At 37.9% G+C, this 19,147-nt stretch overlaps 1 pseudogene; it reads right to left on the minus strand.

Moving 5' to 3' along the window:
* Positions 1 to 13,118: 13,118 nt before the first annotated feature.
* Positions 13,119 to 18,788, minus strand: LOC110901332 (annotated as a pseudogene).
* Positions 18,789 to 19,147: the final 359 nt, after the last annotated feature.

Genomic DNA, 19,147 nt, shown 5'->3' on the forward strand with positions numbered 1-19,147 from the left:
CTTTACCTGATAGATAGATGTGTTTTGCAATACATCATATACCCATTAGTTTGTTAAAAGATATATTTTGGGCCGGATTTTCAAATATATTTCTTTACTATTATAATTATTATATGATTTATAATACATCAACTATTATCAACAAAAAATGTACATTATATATATATGTAAGTTTTAACATAAATTAATAATAACTTTATAAATTATAATATTTATACACTTACAGGTATATACTTCAAAACATATAAAATATAAATACTTTTATCAAATACATATACAAAAAGAAAATTTATTTTTTCACATTATAAACATACTAAAATAAATCACTAATAGACAAAGGTTAATGAAAAATAAAATTATAAATTAAAAAAATTGGGTATATGATCGGGTAGATAGTTCGGGTAAACGGGTATGTGGTTTCGGGTAATCGAGTAGGGTATCACCTAATCTCATGCCCGACCCATATCCGCGAAAATTTTTAAAACTAATCCCATACCCGGCCTAATACCCGTCGGGTATCGGGTATACCCGTCCCATTTGTGTCGGGTTTCGGGTATACCCGTCGTGCTCGGGTATTTTTGCCATCCCTAAGTGCATGTCATGCAATCATGGTATGAGCAAAAGTGCCACTAAAGCATACATTAGTGGCATAACACCTAAATGCCACTACTAAAAGTGTGTGTTAACCAAATACAGCATACGTAAAGGGCCACTAAAAACATAAATTAATGGCATAAAAATTATATGCCACTTTTTTAAAAGTGTATGCCAACTTTTTGTTTGTAACTAGTGGGATTTCCCGCGCTCTGCAGCGGGATTTCCGTCAATATTGGTATGGTTTCTTAAAGTGTCGGCTCGGTTTATAGCAGTTAGAAGAAATACACCTAAAAGAATATTGACATGTTTTTTACATCGATCAAGAACTATAGAAACAAATAACGATACCAGTAGCGATGTTTTTCGGGTAGTGCATCAATTTCGTCACTAATTAAAAATACTATATTGCCAATACAACTTTATTTTCTGTTACTCTTATAATGACACGTCGAGAAAACATCAAAACGCATACGACACCAATACCGATATAGTTCTAACAATATTGTTTCGGTTTGTCACGTTAAAGAAAAAAAAGAATAAACTATATTTACCCATTTGATTAAAAGATTTATCGAATCGTAGATAAAAATAAACATGTAGCAATAGTGTACTCAAAATTTAATATTATGTTATTCAAATAACAAAAAAAGGTAAACGGTATAACTTTGTATAAAGAAACTCGACAATTTTTATCTTCGTGTCGAAAAAAACCATGAAACCAAAATTTTATAACAATTATATTAAAAATAAGTATAAAATTCAATAGACACCATACAATTAACTTTAAAATATAATTAAAAAGAAAATGAAAATGAAAATACGTAAAATGGACAGATAAAGAAAATACTGTTTAAGTAATTGGAAAATGTTAGGATAGAAGAATGTTAACATAGTTTGAAGGTTATATTACTTAGATATGGTGTAGCCTTAACTTTATTTATTTATTTATTTATTTATTTATTTTCTCTCTGTTCCATTTAAAGATCTAGGTCGAAGAAATTAGGATTACGAGGGAGACTGAATGACTTAATCCTAATTAGTGAAACGGTTGGTTTGGTTGAATGGTGAAAGTTCAAGGATTGAAGTCCTGAAGCAAGTGAGATACTCCGTAATTGAAGAAAGGAATGGGCTTCAATTACTGAGACAATTCTTAGTGAATTATTTATGTTTATGTATTTAGTCATGATAATTGTTATGGATTTATTTCCCTATTGTTAGGAGTTTGAGGTAGCTTAGGAAACTAGCTAAGGTTGTGATAAATAGAGAAGGCAATGATTTCTCGAACTCTTGATTCCTTGTCACCGTTGCCATGGTGTTGTGTTCGCCTGAGTTGATAAATTCTACTGGTAAAAGGAGTGTCCAATGATACTCTACCAGTTGATAAGGACAGAATTAACAGAAGAATAATAATTCGGTAAATAATTGATCATTTAAATACAGCTTCCGTTGACGACTAACTAACAACTAATCGTTTAGCTACAATTGTACAAACTTACCTTTCAGTTAATAAACTCGTAACATATAGATCCATGGAGACACGTATTCAGGTGTGAAAGGACGTAGTCATGGTTTGTGTTTTGTTGATAACATATGAATGGATGGAGTTATTGTTGATACATAGTTTGTGGACGCAACTCGGTTCGACGCGACTCGACGTGATTCGGTTTAAATCACGACATTCCTTCGTCGTGCACAACAACACTTGTTTAAGTGACTTGGGCATTGGGCCGAATCACAAGTCATCGAGCATGAAACCAAGTAGACGAAACAAACAGCTTGGGCCTCAAATGTTTGGGCCAAAGCCCAAGTCGACGAAACATGTATAATGTCGACGAAACATGTCTGTTTCGTCGACTGCCCTTTCTTTTCGTCGAGTCAATGCGTTTCGTCGAAGACCTGCTTCTGTTTCGCCGTACCTGATCCTATATAAAGAAGACTCAAGACAGAAACAGGTTAGAGGACACAAGTGTGAGAAAACACACACACACGAGAAAACTAGAGAGAGTTTGCAGAGTGTATTTGTAAATCTTGCATTGTAACTGTTTTCAAGTATTAATACATTGGTGTTAATCGTTGAGTCTCGTGTCTATCATTTACGTGTTCGATCTCGGTTTGCTATCTCGGTTGGATTCCGCACAACCGGGTTGGTTTGTACACAAGGATTAGGCGACTAGATCCTCCCCTAGCCGGACCTACAAGTGGTATCAGAGCCCTGGCTCTTCTCCTTGTTAAAACCGAGTGGTTTTCGGTTGTTTTTCGGGTTTTTGAAGTTTATGTTTTCTTGAAAATCTGTCTAAAACTTCAAAAATCTTTTGTATTTTGCTGTTAGTTCTTATAAAAACCATCTTTTTCTTCATAATCACATGTTAAACTTTGGTTTTTAGTGAAGTTTCAAGCAAAATTTTGTTTCGGAAATTTGTCGGTTCACCGGAAAACTCATAAGTTTACCGGAAAATTCAAATATTCTGGGTGTGTTGTTCATATATTCAGGAAATCTTCAAGGTGTTCTTGGATAATCATTGATTTTAAAATTAAAAGTAAAATTGGAAATTGAAATTGATTAAAATATTTGTATGCCATACTTGGTTGTTGAATTGAGCATGATTTGAGCCGAAAGTTGTGTCTGCTGTGTCAGTGAAGAGATAAGGTTTGAAAAAGTTTACCTGCCCTCACCTACTTGTCTGAATCGACTCTCGATGAAACAGGTTTGATTCGTCAAAAACAATCCTCGACGAAACAATTCTGATTCGTCTCCAATCTGTTTTGTCGCCTTCTGTTTCGTCGCCAATCTGTTTCGTCTTCAATCGTATACACTTAACTAAGTTTCGTCGCATACCAAATTCAGTTTCGTCGTTTACACTTAAAAAAAACTGTTTCGCCGATAATCAAACAACAACCACTTTCGTCGATAGCTTTGTTTCGTCGAACTTCTCCTGTTTCGTCGCTTAAACAAGAGTTTCTCTGTGTTTCGTCGTTCAGTAATCAGGTTCGTTGTGTATTGGGCCTCAAATTGAATTGGGCCGTTTCGTCGATAAGAAGCCCAACGGGGATTCTGTTTCGTCGACGAATCAGAGTTTGTTTCGTGAAGAGCATTCCGTCGCATTGTGGTCAAGTTTTAACAGAAAGGTTGCAAAAGTGTTTTAACTGTTTGTTTCAAGTTATTTGTTCAGGTATTCATTCTTAAATATTCAAAATGAACCCGGATTGGTGGGGTAATCCGTCTACCGGAGAAAGTAAGTATAGAAGCACAGGTTTGTCGCCATCGTGGGCTGAGTCTCCTGCACCCGCATCTTCGCAAGTGAATCCAGTTTCGACAGGTTAATGGGCATTTGTTTCAAATCAAACTCCAAGTATTCAAAGCATTCTCTTAAGCGAAAGCAAGACCGGAAGTCTAAATCGCCCACCGAAATTGATGCACATAAACGAATATCCAGGATGGGTAGATAGATTCCATACATACGTCCTTGGACAAAACACGGAATTGTGGTTACGTTTTACCACAGATTTCGATCAAGCTCTCGAGGTTGCCGCTTCAACTGCTGCTACATTTGCCGATCTTTCGGAAGATCAGAAAAAGGCATATGATTTAGAAAAGAAGGCATATGCTATTCTAACCCAGGCGTTGAGCAAGGATATCTATCATCAATTTGTTAGCTTCAAAACAACAAAGCGATTATGGGATGCATTGAAGACGAGAGGCATGGGAAATGAAGCGACACGCCAATTGCGACACGACTTACTCAAGAAAGAGTTTGATGGCTTCACGTGAATGGAAAAAGAATCCTTGGGATATTTGACTAGTCGGTTTTATCACTTGCTGACTGAATTGGGTAATTATGGGGTAGTAACACCTCCAGCAGAGGTAGTCACAAAGTTTGCCGATGTGTTGCCACCTCAATGGAATAGCTTCTTGGAAATCCTGAAATATAATGGAGTATTGGCTACGACAAACATCAATGACTTTGTTCATCTCTTGGAAAACAAAGATCAGGAAGAAACCCTAAAGGCAAAGAGGGTTCCAGTGCTATAAAATCCTGATATGTATTATGGAACTTCCAGCACTTCTGCAAGACCAGTTTCACATGCTCCTCTTTAAACGGCGTTGTCACAAGCACAGATTTATATGGCAATCCGATACAAGTTCTTGTAAAGCCAGCTCCAACCACATACATGTATGGAAATCCTCTACAACCAGCTCCACAACAGCAAGTCTATCGGCCATCTACCGTAGCAACTGACTTATACAGGAATCCACTTCCTGCTCAACAACAAGCTTGTTATGGGAGCACATCATCTGCTGGTCAGCCATCTAAGCCAAATACAGTACGGCTTGACACTTCAAGCTTCTCGAAAGTAACTATTGAAGTAGCAAAGGAACATATGGAGCTACTAAACACCTTGGTGAGCACGTATTGTGGGTTAGTAGAAGGTCAGATCGGAAACATCAATTTGACACAAGAAGATTATCAGCAGGTCGATAAGGAGGAAATGGATTTGATGGACATCAAATGGGCTTTCGCAAGTGCTGTAAGGCGGGCAAAGGATTTCATGGAAAGGACTGGGAGAACCAGCTTGGAAAGCAACAAAGACACCAAGTATGGGTTCGATAAGCAGTCTGTCAAGTGCTTCAACTGTGGCGAACGGGGTCACTTCAAGAGAGAGTGTACAAAGCCAGCTCAGCATGGGAACCAGAATCCATTCAGGAATCAAGGCAATCAAGGCAACCAACAGAATCAGAACAGGAATAACGAGCGTACGTTGATACCTGTTAACAACCCAAGTGAAGCAGGACCATCAAATACCAACCAGGCTCTTGTGGTACAAGTAGATGAAGGTTGTGATTGGTCAATTCAGTTGGGAAATGATATTCCAGATGGAACAACTTGTTTTGCTGAGGTTGTCAAGGATCTAAATCAAGCCAGTGGTGGAGAATCTTCCACCAATGGTGGTGAATCTTCTGAATATGAAGATAATTCTGGTTACAGTAGAAGCTCAAATGAGGAATCCTCAAACTCAGGTGATGATCATTTGGATGACACATCAAGTGTGTCAGTCGATGCAGATGTTGATGAGCTATTGGAAGAAGCTGTAGCAGGAAATCATAGAAGATCTATATTGGTGGATCAAGCTGCTTATTCTTCTTCTTCTCTTCATTCAGCCTTTATGGCTAATGCTGGCAGTTCATCAAGTCAGGTGTGTGTCGATGAACCTACTGTTGTTGATTGTGAGAATTGTGCTAGCTTAAGTATTAAATGTGCTGATTTGGATGCAAATATGTCTGAATTTCAAGGCAAACATGATGCTTTAAAAGCTAATTTGTTTGACTTGCAAAACAAACATGTTTCTTTGGATGCTAAGTGGTGTGATTTGCAAAGCAAACATGAGGCTTTGCAAAACAAGTATGATGTGACATTCATCCACAACCAAAAGTTGACAGTAGATCTTTCTAAATGCACAGAAGCCAACATGTTTTATGAAAACCATGAAAAGGAATTTAAATCGGTGATTGGAAAATTAATGAAAGATAAAACCGAGCTGACAAAAATGGTTTCAAGAAAACAAACTAACATAAATTTGTATATCAATCGCCTTGAGATAATGCAAAAAGAGATGATTTTTAAAACTGAAAGTGAGGCGATCCAGCTCAAGTTAGACAACTATTTAAGCTCTAGCTATGTGTTGGATCACATCATTGATGTTCAGAAAGAGAAAAGGGATGTCACAATCATTGGATATAAGAAACGTCCACCACCTGTGAGACACAATTATGATGCCATGCTTGATGAAGAGGATAGAACTTACTTTGAACCATCTGTTCCTTTAGACATTGAGGAATTTGCAACAGGACTTGGATACAAGAAGGAAGTATCATCAGATTCGGATGTATCAGCATATGCAAGTGTATCTTCTGCTGAACAGAATCAGGATCCTCCAATTATTATTGAGGATGTTGATTCTTCTGATGATGAATCCGATGATACTGAGTTAGCAAAGTCTGATGCGGTAATCAAAGAAGAGGACATACCTCTTGAGAATCATATTCTATGTGATCCTCCCGCAAAACCCGCTAAGACTTTTCCAATCGAGTCCATGTCTGCAAAAGAGTCTGAGAGTGTAAATTTGATGTACACTCTTGTTGGTGATGATAAAATTTATTCTGACAAAGATTTTCCGATTAAGAATGTAAATCAACCTTTAATCAGTAAAGTTTTTGAAAATTCGACAAGTAAGTTTTTGGGAAAGTCGGGTTCACATGTTGTCGTAACACAGTGCCCTCCGATTCCAAAGGCCGAAGTTCGAAAACAATATGGCAATCAGAAATTAGCGACAGTGAAAAGGCAGCAAAATCATACTAAACCAAAAGGTAAAGAACCGACTCAAGGTCAAAAGAAACAGACACAGAAAAAGGACAAGAAGATAAACTTTGTGAAATCAAAGGGAACGGACAAAATTGAAACATTTGAAAACAAATCTAACTTAGATTTTGTTAAGCAAGCAAAAGTGTTGAAAAGAAATGAACCAAACAGTTCAAAACCAAGTACCTCAGGATCACAAAGTTCATCATCGACAAGACAATCACATGTTACTTCGGGGTTTGTTGAACGAAGATCATGTTTTGAATGTGGTGAAATTGGGCATATCATTCGAAATTGTCCGTATCTTCATAAGTTAAAAGCCAAAGTTGATGATCCCCATGAACGAAATTACTAAAAGCGATATGTTTCTTTAAAACAAGATCCCCACCTTGTAAGAGAAAGGGAAAAGAAACAGAGACGCCAACAAGTCAAGGTGATTGAGAAAGCACTTAAGACTGATGTGGGTTCAAAAACATTTTGTTTCAGTTAAACCAGAAAGTTCAAAATTTTCAAAAACTTCAAACAATCACGAAGTTAAATTTTCAAACCATCAAACTGGTAAAACTCAACAGACATGGAAACCTAAAATGACCAAAAATTCAAGGGGACCATCACAATTTCCTAACCATCGAATCAAAAACTTCAAACAATCACGAAGTTAAATTTTCAAACCATCAAACTGGTAAAACTCAACAGACATGGAAACCTAAAATGACCAAAAATTCAGGGGGACCATCACAATTTCCTAACCATCGAAAAGTGGAAGTAATGTGCAGGGTGTTCCAGGAGGAACTATCAGTAGTCATTGGATTGTTGATAGTGGGGCATCCAGGCACATAACAGGCGACATGAAGCTTCTCTATGACGTCAAATCTATTAGAGGAGGTTATGTTGCTTTTTCTGGAGATAAAGGCGGATATATTACTTGTGAAGGAATGATACCAACGGGGTTGTAAGCTTTGATAAGATCAACTTTGTGCAATAACTTGATCACAATCTTCTCAGCGTTTCACAAATCTGTGATAAGAAGTTTTCAGTACACTTTGATGCAAATGGATGATATGCGCTGAAACCCGGCTTCAAGATTCCAAAAGAAGTTTTCAGTACACTGTGATGCAAATGCATATTTATATGTCCTTGATATGAGCCAAGCTATTACAACGTCCGCACAAGTAACCTGTTTCGTTTCTAAAGCCACAGAAAAAGGACTCAATCTCTTGGCACAGGCGAATGGGTCACATTCACTTACGAAAAATGAATCATTTGGTGTCAAATGAATTGGTGAACGGTGTTCCTCTTAAAAACTTCCATCTTCAAGACGTCTGTGTTTCGTGCCAGAGAGGAAAACAAACGAAGAAGCGACACCCGACTAAGAAGATCAACACGGTGGCCGTTCCGCTCGAACGTTTGCACATGGATTTGTTCGGTCCTGTCAAGCATAAAAGCATTCGGAATGATCAATATTGCCTCGTGATAACTGATGATTATTCAAGATTTTCTTGGGTGGCGTTCATGGCACACAAGAGCGAAACTTTCGGTATTATCAAAAACTTAATCATTCAGATTGAGAATTTGTATAAGTTGAAGGTTAGACGGATACGCAGCAACAATGGTACTGAATTTAAAAATCATTCCATGACGGAGTTTTGCACTTCAAAAGGTATTCTTCACGAATTCAGTGTGGCTTACACTCCTCAACAGAATGACGTCGCTGAACGTAAAAACCGTACATTGATCGAGACTGCTAGGACGATGTTGGTAGAGTCACAATTGCCGATTCCCTTCTGGACTGAAGCTGTGGCCTCTACATGTTACACGTTGAACCGAGTCCTTACAGTCAAAAGGCACAACAAGACCCATCCTCAACAAAACATTATCGGAAATGTACAAAGTGGCATTCAAACAAGAAACATGTTGTGAAACAACAACAATGCAGGCTTGTATGCAGCTATTCGAGAATCTGGTCAACAAAACGATTGGTCCTTTGCTTGTTACGTTTCACTAGAAGAACTAAAATCTATTAACGAAGCTTTGAAAGATAATTCTTGGGTTGAAGCAATGCAGAAAGAACTGCAACAATTCCAGAAGCTAGGTGTCTGGAAACTAGTTGAGAAACCTGAGAACTACAAGAAGATCGGTACCCGCTGGGTGTATAAATGCAAAAAGGACGACCGTGGAGTAGTTATCCAAAACAAAGCAAGATTAGTCGTTCAAGGTTTTTGTCAGATTGAAGGGATCGACTACAACGAAGTTTGTGCACCTGTTGCACGTCTGGAAGCAATTCAGATCTATCTGGCTTATGCCTCATTCAAAGGATTCAAGGTTTACCAGATGGACGTCAAAAGTGCATTTTTACATGGTGTGGTTGAAGAAGAGGTGTACGTCGAACAACCTCCAAGTTTTGAAGATCCTATCCATCCCGATCGGGTTTGGTTGCTGAACAAAGCTCTATATGGTCTACATCAAGCACCACGAGCTTGGTATGCAACCTTATCTAATTATCTGCTGGAGAATGGATTTCCCAGAGGTCTTATCGATTGTACTCTTTTCATCAAAGAACAAGATGGAGATCTTCTATTGGTACAAGTATACGTTGATGATATTTTATTTGGTTCTACTAATGATGTTTTGTGTACGAATTTCGAGCTTATTATGCAGGATAAATTCTAGATGACTGCGATGGGGGAAATGACTTTCTTTTTGGGCCTACAAGTGCAACAAACTGAGTCTGGGATATTCATCCATCAGACTAAATATGTTGGTGACATCTTTATCCGGTTCCAGATGTCTGATGCAACGCCCATCGGTACCCCATTGCAGCAAAATCACGGAATTAATCCAGACTTGAAGGGTGAAGTTGTTAGCCTCTCATACTACCGTGCGATGATCAGATCTCTTATGTACCTCACAGCATCAAGACCAGATATAATGTACCCAACGTGCCTGCTTGCCAGATATCAAGTCAACCCGAATGCCTCACATCTTGCAGCTGTAAAAAGGATTTTTCGTTATTTGAAGGGTCCTGACACCGGTCTATGGTACCCTAGGGATAACAACTTTGATTTGATCGCTTTTAGTGATTCTGATTTTGGCGGATGCAAAATCGAAAGCAAATCCACAATGGCTGGATGTCAGTTTTTGGGAAATCGCCTTGTCACATGACAGTGCAAGAAGCAGACGTGTGTCGCTACATCAACATGAGAAGCTGAATACATTGCTGCCTCAAGTTGTTGCTCCCAAGTCATGTGGATCCAACAACAATTACGCGACTACGGTTTTGAATTCCTAACTACTCCTATTTACGTTGATAATTTTGCTGCCTTACAGATCACTAGAAATCCTATGCAGCATTCAAAGACCAAACACATCGAAATCAAATATCACTTCATACGTGATTGCTTTGATAAAAGGCTAATCGATGTTGTTAAGGTCCACACCGATGAGCAACGTGCGACCTTTTTACCAAAGCATTTGACAAATCAAGATTTGACTTTTTATTATTGGTAAACGGCATTAAGGTCAAGCAAGAGTAAAACCAACATAGGAAAATCATTTTTGTAAATATCTTTGTGTCTTTTAAATTTGTCTTAGTTTGTTGATTTTAGGGGGAGTAAATCCAAATATGAAAATCCAAAAACATCGAAAAATTTAAAAACACAAAAACAATAGAAAAACAAAAATGAGTTTCCAGGCGAGAAAAAGAGAAAATGATAGTGCATCAGTGGTCTGTCCAAACCTCTTTAATCCTTAAATGAAAAATATGTTAAGCAGCTCTATATAAGATGTATCGGTAGGCTTACAATCATTTTTAAGTGTGCAGGGTGATATAAACTTAAATCGACTGAAGACCAGGTGGGAACCATTCATTGGCATATGGTCTTAGTACCGAAATTTCGTTTGAGAGATTGCCGAGGTTCTGAGATATTCGGTCTTTATGCTGCTTATCATCTGGGTATCATGGTTGTATCTTTTACCGAAAAATAACGGGGACGCAAGTCTAGATCTTCCCTGATACTATACATATGTGTACATATTGCATTCGACCTCAATAAGTGATCAACAATCACATGTCCAAACAAATAAGTGATAATATATCACATTTATCCGGGAGTCAAGTTCGTCTCTTTGCTGTACGAAAGTACTGACCTGTTCACGGACTTGCTCCTGTGCCCTTCATGCATCTGAAAATCAAGTTCCTCATCAATAAGTGATTCTACCACATGGGGCTTGTTTTCAAATTAAAATAAGTGAGAATCTCACATCATATACGGTCAAGCAGATAATAATCGGTATACTCACTGGTTAGATGAACCCTCGTGCATACCTTGATACGGGAATGTGTCGTGATGTGGATGAACACCGGTCGGTAAGTATAAATCATACCTTAACGTATTCCCTCGCCATGATTACATCTGATAAGTTGAGCTTAAGTGGACAACAATTCCGATAATCGTTATAGGATGCTTATCTTAATGTGAACTAATTGAACACCAAGAGCGTTTTGGCGTGACCGTACACTGATATGATTCTCTTACCCTCGAAACTCACAAAAAGAATGTCTGTAAATATTTATTTATTGCTTTCAGTTTCTGCATCTTTGTATATATTTATTTATTGCTTTCTGTCTTTACATTTGAAATATTCAAAAATTCCAAAAAGATTTTAGGTGTGTTTTAATATAAACTTAATAAAATCCAAAAAGATTTTTCTTCTATCTTATTTTTGATTGTACGATGTTGGATCTCGAGTCTTCGTTGCCTGAAACCTGACGGACAACCAAATCGACTAAGTCTTCATAAACGGTCAAAATTTGCAAGTTTTGAAAGTTAAAAACTAAAATTGATAAATTTGTTAAACTTTCAAACTGTCGGACGGTAGTTGATTGAAAAATGGTCACATGTGTGTTGCTTGTTTATGTTAACTATATTCCAAGCGTTTGTTCTCATTACGCGTTTAGATTTCTTGCATGTGCAGATGCTAAAGGCAAGGAGAACATGTTCGATGATAAGCTTCGGAATGAAGACACGACGTGAAGGCACTCAAATGATAAAGATGATCGAGTTGCTGCTGACCAATCATCAACACCACAAGGATCTCAAGTACTGAAGATCAAAAGATTCACGAGCATAACTCAAAGGAGAGCTTATGTTAAGGGGGAGTTAGTTAACACACTTCCTAAATAAAATGGGGAGTTTGTTGATACACTTTCTGCTTACAAGACGTGAAGACTTTGAAGATCCTCCGACATAGAAGACATGGAAGACGAATCTCACGAGTAGCGTCCAAGGGGGAGTTTGTTGATACATATATTGTGGACGCAACTCAGTTCGACGCGACTCGACGTGATTCGGTTTAAATCACGACATTCCTCCGTCGTGCACAACAACACTTGTTTAAGTGACTTGGGCATTGGGCCGAATCACAAGTCATCGAGCATGAAACCAAATAGACGAAACAAACAGCTTGGGCCTCAAATGTTTGGGCCAAAGCCCAAGTCGACGAAACATGTATAATGTTAACGAAACATGTCTGTTTCGTCGACCTTGATTGAGTTTCGTCGACTGCCCTTCCTTTTCGTCGAGTCAATGCGTTTCGTCGAAGACCTGCTTCTGTTTCACCGTACCTGCTCCTATATAAACAAGACTCAAGACAGAAACAAGTTAGAGGACACAAGTGTGAGAAAACACACACACACACGAGACAACTAGAGAGAGTTTACAGAGTGTATTTATAAACCTTGCATTTTAACTGTTTTCAAGTATTAATACATTGGTGTTAATCGTTGAGTCTCGTGTCTATCATTTATGTGTTCGATCTCGGTTGGATTCCGCACAACCGGGTTGGTCTGTACACAAGGATTAGGCGACTAGATCCTCCCCTAGCCGGACCTACAGTTATAAGTGAATTAATTTATATGCAGATTCAAAAGAGAGCACAGTTTCAAAGGATCCAAGGTTTACCATCGTGTCCACGACGGAAAATTATAACCATTATAACATGTAAAAGTCAAATGGATGTACTGAAAAATAATTAGAGATTCTTGCATTAATACTTGAGTGAACAGAGTAGTAAACAGTTAAAAACATGCTTGAAAAGCCACCAGAAGCAGCGGGTCGTGAACTCAAAAACTTCCATGATGAAAAAAGGATGAACGATAACATACTATCAAGCGTCCATTTGTGTAATGGTTATACTGTTTACAGAGTCGCTCTCTATCTCCCCTTCAGCTAAAGCTGACTTAGATACACTTCTTCCAAAAAAGAATGCTGGTTGTTTTGGGAGAGGTAACAACATAGTATCATTAGCAAGCATAGATAGCAACTCAGACATTCTGGTCTGTCCTCTGCATTTTCTTGTAAACAAAGAAGTGCAACATGAATAGTCCTCAACAGTTGGTGTTCAACACAACTATCAGCAGGTGTTGGATCCTGCAGTTGCAATGCATCCCCTTGTAGCCACAACCCCCATGCCTATTTTTTTTTCAAATGCTAGTTATTCATACTTATCCAATAAATTACTTTCCTAATACACTTGATGTAGAAGAATTAGATTTGAAACAAGACTTACGTGTCCAATAAGATAGACTGTCGTATCAAGAAAAGAGAGGCACGTATTTCTTCTTCCACTTATAATTTCTAGGATTAGGACTCCAAAACTGAATACATCGGACTTCACCGAAAACGTCCCATTTATTGCATACTCAGGAGACATGTAACCACTACATAATGTAACCGAGTTAGAGTCGGTAAAATTAATTAGATGTAAGCATATTAGAACCTAAACCTTTGAAGAGGGATTGTTCATACTATGTACCAACCGCCCTTTGGGTCATTGCTTCCGTCTCATCTTGTTTGAATATTCTTGCCATACCGAAATTAGAAATTTTGGGGTTCATATTTTGTCTAGCAAAATGTTACCAGCTTTGAGAGCTTTGAGATCTCTATGGATAACTCACATTCTCGAGTATTTATGTAGGTATAGCAATCCTTGAGCAATTCCTTCGATTATGTTCCATCGTTTTTGCCAGCTTAGTAGTGCCTTCCTCATTTCATCTATTCAATGGTTTTAGCAAGTTAGATAAAGCAAAACTAGTATCAAAACTCAAACCATCAGACATGTGGATTGATATAGTCTTACCAAAGAGAAAGAAATCTAAACTCTGGTTGGGCATGTACTCATAAATCAACATCTTTTCTTCTCCATGAATACAACAACCTAGAACCCGGACAAGATTTGTATGTTGAAGTTTGGTAATAAGTATGATTTCATTTTTGAACTCCACAAGCACTTGTCCTAATGTTATTGAAAGCCTTTTAACTGCAATTTCTCGCCCATCACAAAGTTTCCCCCATCATCATAAAACATTATATCGCGCTTTTGTTAACAACAAAACCTAGTGGCAGTTTAAGAAACACAGAGTGTATAGAAAGACTAGATACCTTATAAACAAGTCTGAAACCACCCTTTCCAAGCTTATTTTCGTCCGAGAAATCATTTGTGGCTGTTACTATAGCAGCAAAGCTGTACACTACATCACTTTGTTTTCTGCCGTCACTTTTAATGTCATTTGAAACATTGAAGCTCTTGGAAGTCATCAATTCAAGAAAATTTCTTTTGTTGTCTTCCTTTTGTCTGTCTTCTACAATCAGAAACATGTTAAGCATGTATAAACTTCAAAAGTAAATCAATATAATGTAAATATTGTGGATGCACTTTTGTGTCTGTAACTAGTCTTGTATTTACGATGTATTTTGTACGGTCTTTTGTCATTTATCGAGTCTGTATTTGCCGTCGACCAAGTCGGATATCCTCCTATCCGCTTGTGTCCGACTTGTTTGTCTCTGTTTTGATATGTAATGATATATGAATGATGCATGTTGCATAAAGGGTATTTCTGTGAATATTTCAGTGTTTATAAGTGTTGCTGTTTGCTGTCTATTTGCAGCAAACAGTTTACAAAATGCAGCCTTCGACAAAACACTCTGTTTCGTCGAACACATAACGACGAAACGGATCTTGTCCATTTCACTTTGTTTCGTCATGATCGACGACGAAACTGAGTTGTTTCGTCGTCTGATTGGGCTTCTTCAGGCCCAATGTCTGGCCCAGTCTCTTTCGTCGAGCCCATGTTGGTTTCGTCGATGCTTTTAGCCCAGGCTGCTATATAAACACCCTGTGTTTCACTTTGAAACCAGAGATGAGAGAATACCCTTAAAGTTACTCTGTCAAATTATGTGTGTATCAGTTTGATCTGGTTCTCATCCCGTTTAATCAATAAATTTTGTTTCGTTAGTTAAACCGTGTTCTTATTTACTGTGTTTGATTTGGCACCACCACGGGGATTCCGCACCCGTGACATTGTTTGTTATAAACAAGGATTTGGTTTTGTTATCGATCCTCCGATTTCAGGACCTACAAGTGGTATCAGAGCCTTGGCTCTTATCCTTGTTTAAAATCAAACATAGTTCGGTTTTTATCAAGTGTTTGGATGTGTTTTCTGAAACTGTCATCTTTGAAGTTCAAAATTTTCTGGAAACATTATCTGAAAAATCTGTAGATCTTGCTTGTTTTGTTAAAAGTTTTATTAAAAACCTTGTTAGTATTTGTTCACGTGTTAAACCGGGTTTTTAGTGAAAGATTGTGCAAAACTTATTGTTCGGAAAGTTGTTCAGTGACCGGAAAGTTTATATTTTCTGGACTTGTTCTTCATATATTCATATTTTCTGGACTTGTCTTCAAAGTGTTCATAAGTATCTCTTGAATTTAGTCTTAAAAAATTAAAAATGGAAATTGATAAAAGATTAAAATAATTGGAGACCATGCAGGTTGGTAAGCCGAGTATGTCGTAGGTTGAAATCGGGTGTACCTTGTCAGTAAAAAGATAAGGTTTGGGTTGAAAACTTCTCACAGGCACACCATTCACAAGATTGTTTTTCACCAAATGGTTCATTTTCCTCAAGTGAATGGGCCCCATTCTTCTGTGCCAAGATATAGACCCCTTCTCTGTGGCTTTTGAGACAAAACATGTTACTTGCGCAGATGTCGTAATTGCTTGGCTCATATCAAGAATATAAAGATCATTAACTCTTGGAGCCGATAAGAGAATCCATTCTTGTTGAATTTTGAAACCAGGTTTAAGCACATAACAACCAGCATCATTGAAATGCACGGTGAACTTTTTATCGCAGATTTGCGACACACTGAGAAGATTATGATCAATTTGACGAACATAATTGATCTTATCGAAACATACAACACCATTGGAGATCATTCCCTCTCCAGTGATGTATCCGCCTTTGTCTCCAGCAAATGCGACATAGCCTCCTCTAATATTTCTCACATCATATAGAAGCCGTAAGTCGCCTGTGATGTGCCTAGATGCTCCACTATTAACAATCCAATGACTATTAATAATTCCTCCTGGAACATCCTGCACATATCATTCAAAGATCAGTTGAGGATGGGGACCCAAGCCTTAGTGGTCTTGGGTCTTCCCTGAGCATCACGAAAAGTGATCTCAATTTCTTGATGATTTTCAAAAATAGCAGCTCCCCTGAACTTTCACCCATCTTAGGTTTCCAAGTTTGTTTTTGTCTACCAGATTGAGTTTTGTAAACAAATTTTGAAACCTCTGGTTTTAATGGTTGTGAAGAACTTGGTTCCCTTTTAACAGTTTTGACTTCAGATTTTAAAGCCTTTTCAACAGCTTTGATGTTTTGACGTCGTTGTTTCGTTTCTTGTTCCTTAATAGTTCTTTTATTATGTTTTGGTGAAACGGGATGACGTTGAGGGTGAACCTTTTCAGGTGGTGCTTTCTCAATAAATTTATCCTTTGGAGTGTTTGTGCAGTTCTTAATGATATGCCCAAACTCCCCACATTTAAAACACGTTCTCCTTTCCACAAACTTAGGAGAATCTGATTGACCTACAGATGTCGAACCCGTAGAACCTGAGGTACTTGCTTTCTCATCACACCCGTTTGTATGTTGAGTGTAATTGTTTTGACTGTTACGTTTTAAAATCTTGACTTGTTGTACGATGTTTGATTTGTTTTCAAAAATCTCAATTTTATCCATACCCTTTGATGCTACAAATTTGACATCACTGTTTTTCTTCTGATAACGAGCTCCTGATTTCAGCTTTTGGAATTGGATCACATTGAGTTACAATGACTCCTGGAAATTGTCTTTCCCAAAAACTTGTTTGTATTATCTTCAAAAACTTTATCAATCGAAGATGGATTGACATTTTTAATTGGAAAATCATGATCTGAATAGATTTTAGAATCACCAACCAAAGTGTACAACACATTATTACTCTTAATGGTAGACACAGATTTCTTGTCATTCTTGACAGGATCTATCACTTGTTTGACAACTGGTTGAACAACAGGAGTAGCAGGATCACAAAGAATATGATTCTCAAGTGGAATTTCTACTCCTTTCATCTTGTCAAGTGATTTATCCTGATCACTAACATCTGATTCTGATTCATCATCAGACGATTCATAGTCCTTAATGATTGGAGGACTTTGTTTCGTAGATGTTGAAGTTTCTGGGTGCTCAGATGATGTTCTTGAAGAACTGTCCGGTTTGAACCCTAAGCCAGTAGTAGCTTCCTCATAATCAAGAGGCACACTGGGTTCATACCGAGGCATATCCTCTTCATCAGGCATATGAGTATAATTGTGTCTTAAAGGGGGCAGACACTTCTTATACCTAACACCTTTCATGTTTCCCTTTAGTTGTTGAACATCGATGATGTGATCGAGCACAAATCGGGAGTTAGAATAACTCTCCAATTTTTGCTTGATAGGATCATGCTCGCATTTGGCAATGGCTAGTTCCTTTTTTGTTTCCTCAACGATGTTAATGTAATCGTTAATGCTAACTTGTTTATGATAAACAACTTTGTTCACTTCGGAAACACTTTTCTTTAAGGTTTCAATTACAGATTTAAATTCCTTTTCGTTTCGAACTAAAGCCATATTTACCTATTTGCACATAGACAGCTCAATACCCAAACTTTGATTATGACTATGAAGCTTTTCGGATTCAAGCTTCAAATCTGCACAAGACTTACAAACACTAGGAGCAGGAGTTTCAGAACCTGACTCATAGAGGCTGAGACATTTGCCATAAAGGCAGATTGAAAAAAAACAGATCCATCTTCAGAGAAGAACTTTTCCATTTCTTTAGATGCTACAGCAGCCTTCTTGATCAGAACTGATTTCTGACATTTCAACTCCTCTGCTTCATTTAATAAGTCATCAACATCAGAATTTGCTTCTTCCTTCACATCAGATTCAGAATGATAATCACCCGAAATAGAACTTTCTTCATCAGAACTCCCGGTATAACCCGAACTGTCGTCACTTTCAGAAAATTCTTCCTTGTGTACGTGCTTGATGTGATTGATGATCTTTGCATAACACGCTGTTCCTCCTTCTTGATCACCTTCCCCAAATTGTACAGACCAATTACACCCTTCGTCAGCTTGAACGGTCAATGCTCGATTGGTGTTTGATGGTCCAGACTGGTTCTGATTGTTGTTCACTGCTACCATCCTTCTTTCACGATTGTCTTGATTGACGTTGACATTGGAAGTACTCGTCTGATTTACGAATGGGTTCTGATTGCCTTGTTTGCTTGGTTGGGTACACTCACGTTTGAAGTGCCCCTTTTCGCCATAATTGAAACATGTAACTGCATCTTTATCAAACCCGTACTTCGTATCCTTCTTACTTTCCAACGAAGTTCTTCCTGTTCGACTCATGAAATCCCTTGCCCTTCTAACTGCACTTGCAAATGCCCACTTTATGTCCATCAACTCCATTTCATCAAGGTCGATCTGTTGATAATCTTCATTGGTCATATTGATGTTACAAATATGACCTGCAACCAAACCGCAGTAAGCACTGACCATTGTATTAATGAGTTCCATATGCTCCTTTGCTACTTCAATGCTAACTTGTGAGAGGTTTGAAGTGTCGACTCTGATCGTGTTAGGGTTAAGGGGTGGAGGATTATTGGTATAATGAGCTTGTTGTTGTTGTGGTTGGGCTTGAGGTTTGGGTATGGATTGTGAAAGATAAGCACTTTGATTAAACTGTGGTTGAGTAGTGGTAACTTGAGGTGGAGGTGTGGATTGTGAAAGATAAGCACTTTGATCCCACTGTGGTTGGGCTTGATTGA

This window comes from Helianthus annuus, chromosome 13, assembly GCF_002127325.2.
Source record: "Helianthus annuus cultivar XRQ/B chromosome 13, HanXRQr2.0-SUNRISE, whole genome shotgun sequence".
Lineage (NCBI taxonomy): Eukaryota > Viridiplantae > Streptophyta > Magnoliopsida > Asterales > Asteraceae > Helianthus > Helianthus annuus.